This window comes from Taudactylus pleione, unplaced genomic scaffold, assembly GCF_031769625.1.
Source record: "Taudactylus pleione unplaced genomic scaffold, aTauple2 ptg000642l, whole genome shotgun sequence".
NCBI lineage: Eukaryota > Metazoa > Chordata > Amphibia > Anura > Myobatrachidae > Taudactylus > Taudactylus pleione.
This window is the reverse complement of record NW_028285044.1, coordinates 6,027,841-6,036,755: the sequence shown is the minus strand read 5'-3', so window position 1 is coordinate 6,036,755 and position 8,915 is coordinate 6,027,841. Positions and strand designations below refer to the sequence as shown.

The window sequence follows — 8,915 nt, the reverse complement described above, 5'->3', positions numbered from 1 at the left end:
TTGTGATGCCGGCACTCCACCATATGAGGAATACTTGCCTGGGTGCCCTCTGATGGTAGAGTAACCAAAATGTATATGTGGAAAAACAGCGACACTCACAGGACCTGGTAAAGAAGACTCACTACTCCAAAGGGTCTACGTTCAACGTTTCAGTCTTAGACGACTTTTATCAAGAACAAAGGACACAGTGATACAGTACATACCTAAATACCAGGGAGTATCAATAGTGAAAGCATGCAGCCTACCCAGTGCCGTCCGCCGGGTGAGTGACAACACATGTGCGGGACCGGCGCTGCCTTCATGATGCAGCAAACACGAGCGTTGCCGTCATGGCAACCAGCCATTGCAACACAGCTCAGTGCCATAAACACACCACACGCAGCTGATGGTCTGCATACACTCTGTGACAGACACCTATGGAGTAGTGGACTCAGCATAGGATATGGTAGTGATCTAAAATCAACAGACAATGTATGTAAAGTCAACTAACAATATATAAGCGATCCACGAAGGATGTTATCACGGTATGAGTAAATACTGAGCAGATGCAGTGACAGGCTAATAATGAATAAATGGGAAACACATCATTAAAAAAAGGGGGACATATATAACAGATGGTGAACGTAAATAATAAGGATGGGGAAAATGATACAGATAAAACAACCAAAGTGAAGGTGTGGTAGTCAAACTCATTTGTTACTCTAGTGACTATCTTTTGGCTTTGCCACAGTATTGCTGTTACTTTATCATCTCAATGTTGCACTGTCTCTTTCCTTGTATTATATCTTTGCCATTTCTTTAATGTTCTTACCTGGATTTCTCTTATTCATCAGGTGGACAGGTTGGACATACACACTGGAGTATATCTGCATTTGCTACAGCCATTCTACATTGGATACGCCTTATACCGTTCGATCTTTTGAAGTTAAGCAGTGTAGGCCAGGCCAGTACTTGGGTGGGAGACCCCCTTGGAATACCTGGTGCTGTAGTATGGCAGGTTCCATTGTTGAACCCGTTCTGATATGTCTACCATCTTTATTTGTTATTCTCTGGTTTGCCTTTCATCTTCAGACATATCTTTCTCTGTTTCTTTTTACCTTCTATCCCTTTCATAGAATCCCCTTGGCACAGCTTGCCCATGTTCACAGTGTGGTCCTCCTTATTGGTGGTTATATATGGCACAGTTTGCCCATATATTTACTTTGACTACCACCCCGGTGGATTTCATGCATTTACCATCCCTTTTGTTATTTGGTGCCTCTGTCCATGTGTCATCTGACACATGATCACAGACACCTGTTTTTCTAGCCTTTACCTGATAATTTGTACTCAGTTGTTATATGCCTGCTGCACACCTTCACTTTGGTTGTTGTATCTGTATCATTTTCCCCCTCCTTTTTATTTACATTCACCATCTGTTATATAGGTCCCCTTTTTTTTATTGATGTGTTTCCCATTTATTAATTATTAGCCTGTCACTGCATCTGCTCAGTGCTTACTCATACTGTGATTACATAAATTCCTTCATGGACCTCTTATATATTGTTAGTTGACTTTACATACATTGTCTGTTGATTTTTGATACTACCATATCCTAGTGCTGAGTCCACTACTCTGGAGGCATCTGTCACGGAGTGTATGCAGACCATCAGCTGCGTGTGGTTATGGCACTGAGCTGTGTTGCCATGGCTGGTTGCCATGACGGCGACGCTCATGTTTGCCGCGTCATGACGGCAGCGCCGGTCCCGCACATGTGACGTCACTCACCCGGCGGACGGCACTGGGCAGGCTGTATGCTTTCACTATTGGATGCTCCCTGGTATTTAGGTATGTACTGTATCACTGTGTCCTTTGTTCTTGATAAGTCGTCTAAGACTGAAACATTGAACGCAGACCCTTTGGAGTCGTGAGTCTTCTTTACCAGGTCCTGTGAGTGCCGCTGTTTTTCCACATATACATTTTGGTTACTTTTACATCAGAGGGCACCAGGCACGTATCCCTCATACGGTGGACTGCCGGCATCACGATATTGTGTGTGTGTATATATATTTATCACATTTTTTAAATATTTAGAATTGGGATACAGAAAAGAAAAAAAGGATAAAGGGGAAACAGAAACCAGACACAAAATGTTCATCGGTATATAAACATACATACAGTCAGAATTATAAAATATATTTAAATATTTGCCAAATTCAAAGTTCAGATTAAGAATTAGAAGACTCTAAAACAGTAACATCTACAGGTGTGCTATATATACTAGAGTGTCCCTGATTTTCTCTATACTCCACCCATTGGGACCAACGGATATGATTAGAATTACCAGAAGAGGAATAGTTACAATCTGATGTCTCAAATAAAAAAAGCTTTTGAACTTTATTCACTATACTGGTCAAGTTAGGCATAGAAGCACTCTTCCACATTTGAGCGATAGAAGCCTTTGTTGCTACTAGTATGTGTCCCATAATATAACTATCACCTCGGGAAATCCTCTCTGAATAGAAATGGAACAAAGCTGTTAGAGGATCCGCAATAATATCTTTCCCCACAACAGCACTTATCATTGAAAATACTGCCGACCAAAGTAGGCGGAGTAAGGGACAAGACTAGAAAATATGCAGTATATCTCCCACGCAACCACAATTTCTCCAACAATACTGTGATACTGAGGGTCAGATCTTATGTTGCCACTCTGGAGTAAAATATGCTCTTTGGATCAATTTGTAGAACATCTCTGAATGATTTATACACTTGGATATGGTAAAGCAGGAGCTAAAAATGATGTCCCATTCTTCTTCAGATAAGACTCTAGATAGGTCCTTTTCCCATTAAACCTGAGATGACAGTTTCCCCTTCCTTCCTAATTGCAGCTGGTATTGATACCACCAGCAAATTCCACCTTTATGATTAGATGATCTTAACCGAGCTCGTAAGAAGGTATGGAAAATTGTTTTTTTAAGTGATGGGGAGAGACAACCTCTCAGCCAATGGCGCAACTGTGGATATTTATAGAAGTCCTGTGTTAGGAGTCCATAATGTGACTGAAGATAAGTAAAGATGCAAAAATATTCACAAACAGATCTCCCAAAAGATGTCTGAAGATGAAAGACAAACCATTGAATAACAAATAAAGATGGTAGACCTATCAGAATGGGTTCAACAATGGAACCTGCCATACTACAGCACCAGGTATTCCAAGGGGGGTCTCCCACCCAAGTACTGGCCTGGCCTACACTGCTTAGCTTGAAAGATTGAACGGTATAAGGAGACCCCCCCCTCGTCCATGACCCCAGGTATAAATCGGGAATTAAATTAGCTATAGCTTTTAATGATAAGTCAGGAGAGGGTAGAGAAATCTCCCAATCAAAAGCCACGAGAGAGTGCAAAAATGTCCGGTTAGATCTGACTGCTTTACATGATCCTAAGTGAGGGAAAGTAGACGAAGCGGGCAACCGTAACATGTCAGGTAGACAAAAAAGACTAATAGATCATTTTTCAATGAGTACCCAGGGTTTGGGTACTTCAGTAGCGAACCAATCTTTAGTTTGACTGAGAAGACAAGCTACGTGATATTTCTCTAGGTCTGGGAAAGCCACACCTCCCGCCAGCTTAGATAGGGCGAGAGTGCTCCTAGTTATTCTTGGCTTTTTCCCCTTCCAAACATATACACTTAAAATCCGGTAGAATTTAATGTAGATCGATTTGGGTAATATTCTGGGTATGGAGCGAAATAAATACATTAATTTAGGAAGGATGACCATTTTTGCAGCTGCTATCCTTCCCAACCAGGATACTTCATTTAGCCTCTATTCTTTAGTTAGAATCTCAAAAGCTTTCAACAGAGGTTCATGGTTACAAGCGATAAAATCCCTATCTTTAGCTAAATGAATCCCCAAGCATTTAAGTGTTTTAGTTTTCCATGAGTACTTATATGATTTCTTCAATGTATCTTATACAGGTTGAGGAATATTAAAAGGCAAAACCTCTGTCTTATTAGTGTTTAGTTTATAGTAGGATATAGCAGAATATTCTTCTAATATGGTATGTAATGTGGGAAGAGTAATCTCCGGGTTCAACAAGCACAGTAATATACCGTCAGCAAACAAGCAAATCTTGTGAGAAACATCTCCAGACATGGGACCATATATTTGACCTGATGTACGAATCCTTTCAGCCAGAGGCTCAATCGCCAATGCGAAAACTAAAGGGGAAAGGGGGCAACCCTGACGTGTGCCGTTTGTTATGTTAAAGTTAGAGGAGAGACATCCGTCTATATAAACTTTCGCAGATGGGCATGAGTATTTTAAAAAGATCAAATCTAGAATACTCCCCTGGAAGCCACAATGTCTTAACACTTCCCTCAAGTATCCCCAATGCAGTCGGTCGAAAGCTTTTTCTGCGTTGAGGGAGAGAAATAATAAAGGCTCCCTATTATTTTCATATTGCTTAATAATATTGATGACACGACGTGTATTATCTGGGGCCTGTCACCCCACAACAAACCCGACTTGGTCGGGAATAATAATATCTGTTAGTAGTGGGCTCAGTCGGTTAGCAACCATCTTAGCAAATAATTTGACATCTGTATTCAAAAGAGCGATTATTAGTTACCATAGATGGATCTTTACCAGGCTTCGGGATAGCTATAATCTAGGCCCATGCATTTGTTTTGGGAACTGTCCTGTGTCAGTTGCCTCATTAAATACTGACAGTAGAATTGGAGCTAGATCCTTATATAAACTTTATAAAAGTTGGCGGGATAGCCGTCTGGGCCAGGGGCTTTATCAGACTGCATGTTTTTTATAACAAGCTCAACCCCTTCCTGTGTCCAGGGCGCGTTAAGGGTCAAACAGGCCCCAGGGTCTAACTTTGTTAAGGAAAGTTTGTGTAAGAACCTTTCAATATTAATTGCTGCAGGTTGTGGGATACTATTGTCTTCTTTAAGATTATAGAGGCGAGCATAATATGAAGCAAAAGCATTAGCAATTTCATCAGGAGCAGATACCCTAGCACCTGCAGAATTATAAATACGGTGTACCCGTTCCTTTGCTCTACGGCTTCGAAGTTTACGAGCCAGTAGTCGACTAGCTCGATTACCAAATACATAGAACTTTTGGTTCAAGTGAGTAATGTTACGCTGTACTTCCTGGAGGGAGAAAACATTCTCCTGGATAGCCGAACCTCTTGACAGCATTTAACGAGCACCAAAAGTTAAACATGGATGTCTCTGCAGGGCTATTAGAATTCAAAAAAGAGGAAAGAGATTCTTGAATAGCTTGATGAGACTCTGGCTGAGACAGACTATTGCGGCCCAGTCTCCAAGGGCCCGGAATTACTCTTTTGGTCCCTACATCCCACTCTACCATCAGAGGAGAATGGTCTGACCATGTCATTGGTAAAATGGAAGTTCTCGTGATCGAAGGTAAGGTCCATTTGTCAGCCAGCACTAGGTCAATTCTCGAGTATGACCTGTGTACATGGGAATAAAATGAGTAATCTCTAACTGTGGGATGCTGCACTCTCAAAACACCAAATAGGTCATATTTCTGCTAATAGTTGTTGGAACCCTTTGGAGAAATCTTGTGCTTGTCTAGAACGGGGAACAGTGGAATTTGATCTGTCCATTAAGGGGTCTAAAACCATATTGAAGTCGCCAAGGATCAGTACAGCTCCTTTAGCACATTTTTGAAGCGTTGAACAAAACTTCCTACAAAAGGATAATTGTTTAGTGTTAGGGACATAGCATGAGACCAAAGTGATCTCAATGTTTTCCAATAATCCAATTAAAATTATATATCGCCCCCCTGGTCAGAATATTGGGCTTTAAGGATAAACAGACAATTTCTAGAGATTAGAATGGCCACTCCAGCTTTCTTGGTTGGGCCATTGGCTGTGTAACAATGAGGATATTTATAGTTACTAAGAAGTGGCTGGGCGGATTGCTGAAAATGCGTCTCCTGAATTGCAACTATTTGTGCTTTATTTCTTTGAAAATAATTTAGAGCTACCCGTCTTTTCTGTGGGGAGTTTAATCCCTTCGCGTTGATAGATATAACATTAATCATTTGTATAATGTAAGAGGATAGGTTTGAACCCCTTCACCATTGTTGTCATTAGCGGTAATAACATTAAATGTCTCGCACAGAAAGAGAGAAAAAAAATAAATAAAAAAATAGAGAAATAAAAGAAACAAGGTGACCCCATTTGGAGCCAACAGGTGTCGTTAAAAACGACCCTTAAAGTGTACAGCATGGGGGGTAGTGACCAGTCCCCCATCACCCCAAAAAATAAAATATATAAAATTAAATAAATACCTGAACATAGTGATATACCAATAACTCTAATTTTACTTCTACCCTGTGCTTTCCTGAAACCAAGCCTACTTTATATTCTTGTAGATATAGGCTACCCCTGTAAACCCATTAAACAACCCAGCGGCACGTAAACTTCTTTATAACAATAGTTAGAAAAATAATAAGTAAAATTGATAAGGGTCTGACCCTTCAACCTGGGTATATTAATCCTAACATAACCCATATCAGAATTATTACTATCATAGCTGCTCTATTCATCCTACATAACTATATAAAATTGAGACCAAACAGTATAAATAAGACACCTCCAAATTGTAAACTGTCTCCGGTATGGAGATCTACTACTCATATTCATCACAAAAAAAAATAGAGACACAAAGACACTCAATAGACTTTCAAAACAATAATAGAGTAGCATGGAAATATTGTAAATCTGAAAGTGATACTTAAGGTTGAGAACCCGCAATGGACCAGTCTTTCTGTATGCTTTGTCCTGCTGAGGAAACGGAAGGATGTTGTGCAATGTTCCATTTGGAAAAAGCTTTCATCCCTTCATCAAGATTATTAATGGAAACAATGGAGCCATCCTACGACACTAAAAGCTTAGTTGGAAAACTCCAGCAGTATAGGATGTTAGCTTTCCTAAAGGCACTTGTAATGGGGTAAAACATGCAATGTTTTGCCAATGTCGCTTGTGATAAATCTCCAAAAACTTGAAGGCTCTTGAGAATATCCGCTGTGTCTTCTAACAGTCTGGCAGCTTTCAGTAACGACTCTTTAATATGAAAGAAGTGCATCCTCATCAGGACATCTCTAGGAACACCCTCAGGAGCAGTTCTGGATTTTATGGAGCCAATGAATTCGTTCAATAAGAAGGTCCTTGGAACGTGCCTCAGGGAGGAGTTTCTTGAAGACAACCAATGCAAATTCATGAAGACTATTATGAGAAACCATCTCCGGAACTCCTCGCAGTTTAATATTATTACATCTAGACCGGTCTTCTAAATCACCAACTTTGTTGCAAAGAGAGGACACTTCGGCTTGTAAAGATTCATGGAGCACTATAAGCCTACCACCTCCTCCATTTTATTTTCAAGATGGTCCGTTCTTCCACCCAGCTCAAAGATAGATTGCTGAGATGTCTGAAGAGTGGAGCTGAATTCAGCCAAAACTTCCTCCTTAAAGTGCAATAGTAGCTGCTTCATGGTATCAACAGTGAGAGCATCACTATCCCTAGGAGAATTCGGTGCCGAATCAACATGCGTAGGGGAAGAAGCCGGGTGAAGTGGAAATAATTTTTTGTGATGCCTGCGAATCCAGTCCTGTACTTTTAGGAGGAGGAGAGGGCTTAAAGAAGGCAACCTTAGAGACCGATTTTGATACTTTAATCCTTTTTGGACCCATAATGGACTAGAGATCCTTCACAAACGCTTAGAAAAAAATATTAGAATATCACATAGATGAGGGCTCAATTGTCATTGACAAAAGATAGACCAGAAAAAGAGAAAAAAAAATTATTCAAAGGGGTGACAGAGGACATAGAGAATATTATTCCATTGAAACAGTGTTACATGGCTGCTATGGACAAAATAAAGCAACCAAACAGCCCACTTTCCTCCCGGCAGTTATAAGCCAACCTACTAACAACAGCCTGAGAGAGATATTAAACAGGGGGAGGATTATATTTTATTGGCTTGCCACTTATCTTAATCACATCGGATTCACACCAGACTCAGCAGCTGCTGCTGCTTTATATGAGTCTGCAGCTTCCAAAACTAAGATGGCGGCTATCTTTATCCTCAGGGAGCCACATCCTCCGAATCCAGAGCAGAGCTTCAGACAGCCCCCAGCGTCCTGCAGGTAAGTAGTCTCAATTGCCGTGGGAGAAGGTGCTTGAGATTGTGGAGCCAGGCATCAGTTGTGACACCTGGTATTCACGGGAGCGCTATTGTCAAGGTCCAGGAGCACTGCCTAATTTAGGTCCCGGTTCAGCAGAGGACAGCAGGCCACAATCCGTGAGGGGATAGAAGATCCCCCCTGACTCTGCAGAACCACCGTCCCCTGCCCTCTGTCAAAGGGGGAACTCGCGAGGCACTGCAAGCTTAATACTGGGTCTAGGAGGCCTATATTTAGGTGTTTTAGGAACCTTTCCCTCGGGAGCTTCGGTGCCACACTTCTTCCCTAGTCAGCCTTCAGGCCACGCCCCCTATATATATATATATATATATATATATATAATTTTTTTTTTAACTTGACATTCTAAATTATTACAACTGCTTTAAAATGTATGAAACTGGAATTTCAAGTACAAATATTCAAACATATACTGTGTGTGTATATATATTACACACTGTATACATGTGTATATATAGCTACAGTGTATGTGTGTGTGTGTGTATATATATATATATATATATATATATACACATACACACATTACCGTTTGATAATGATGCCGTCCTTGTTTGAGTTATATCCTTTTGATTGATGTGCACTGGGGGCAGTTGTTGTATTCTACATGAGTGCTGGCAGTTTTGGATCATTATATATATATATATAGATATAGATATACAGTCAGGTGCATAAATATTGGGACATTGA

The 8,915-nt window shown here is 40.6% G+C and overlaps 1 pseudogene; it reads left to right on the top strand.

Moving 5' to 3' along the window:
• Positions 1-873: 873 nt before the first annotated feature.
• LOC148479036 (5S ribosomal RNA) lies at positions 874-992 on the top strand (annotated as a pseudogene).
• Positions 993-8,915: the final 7,923 nt, after the last annotated feature.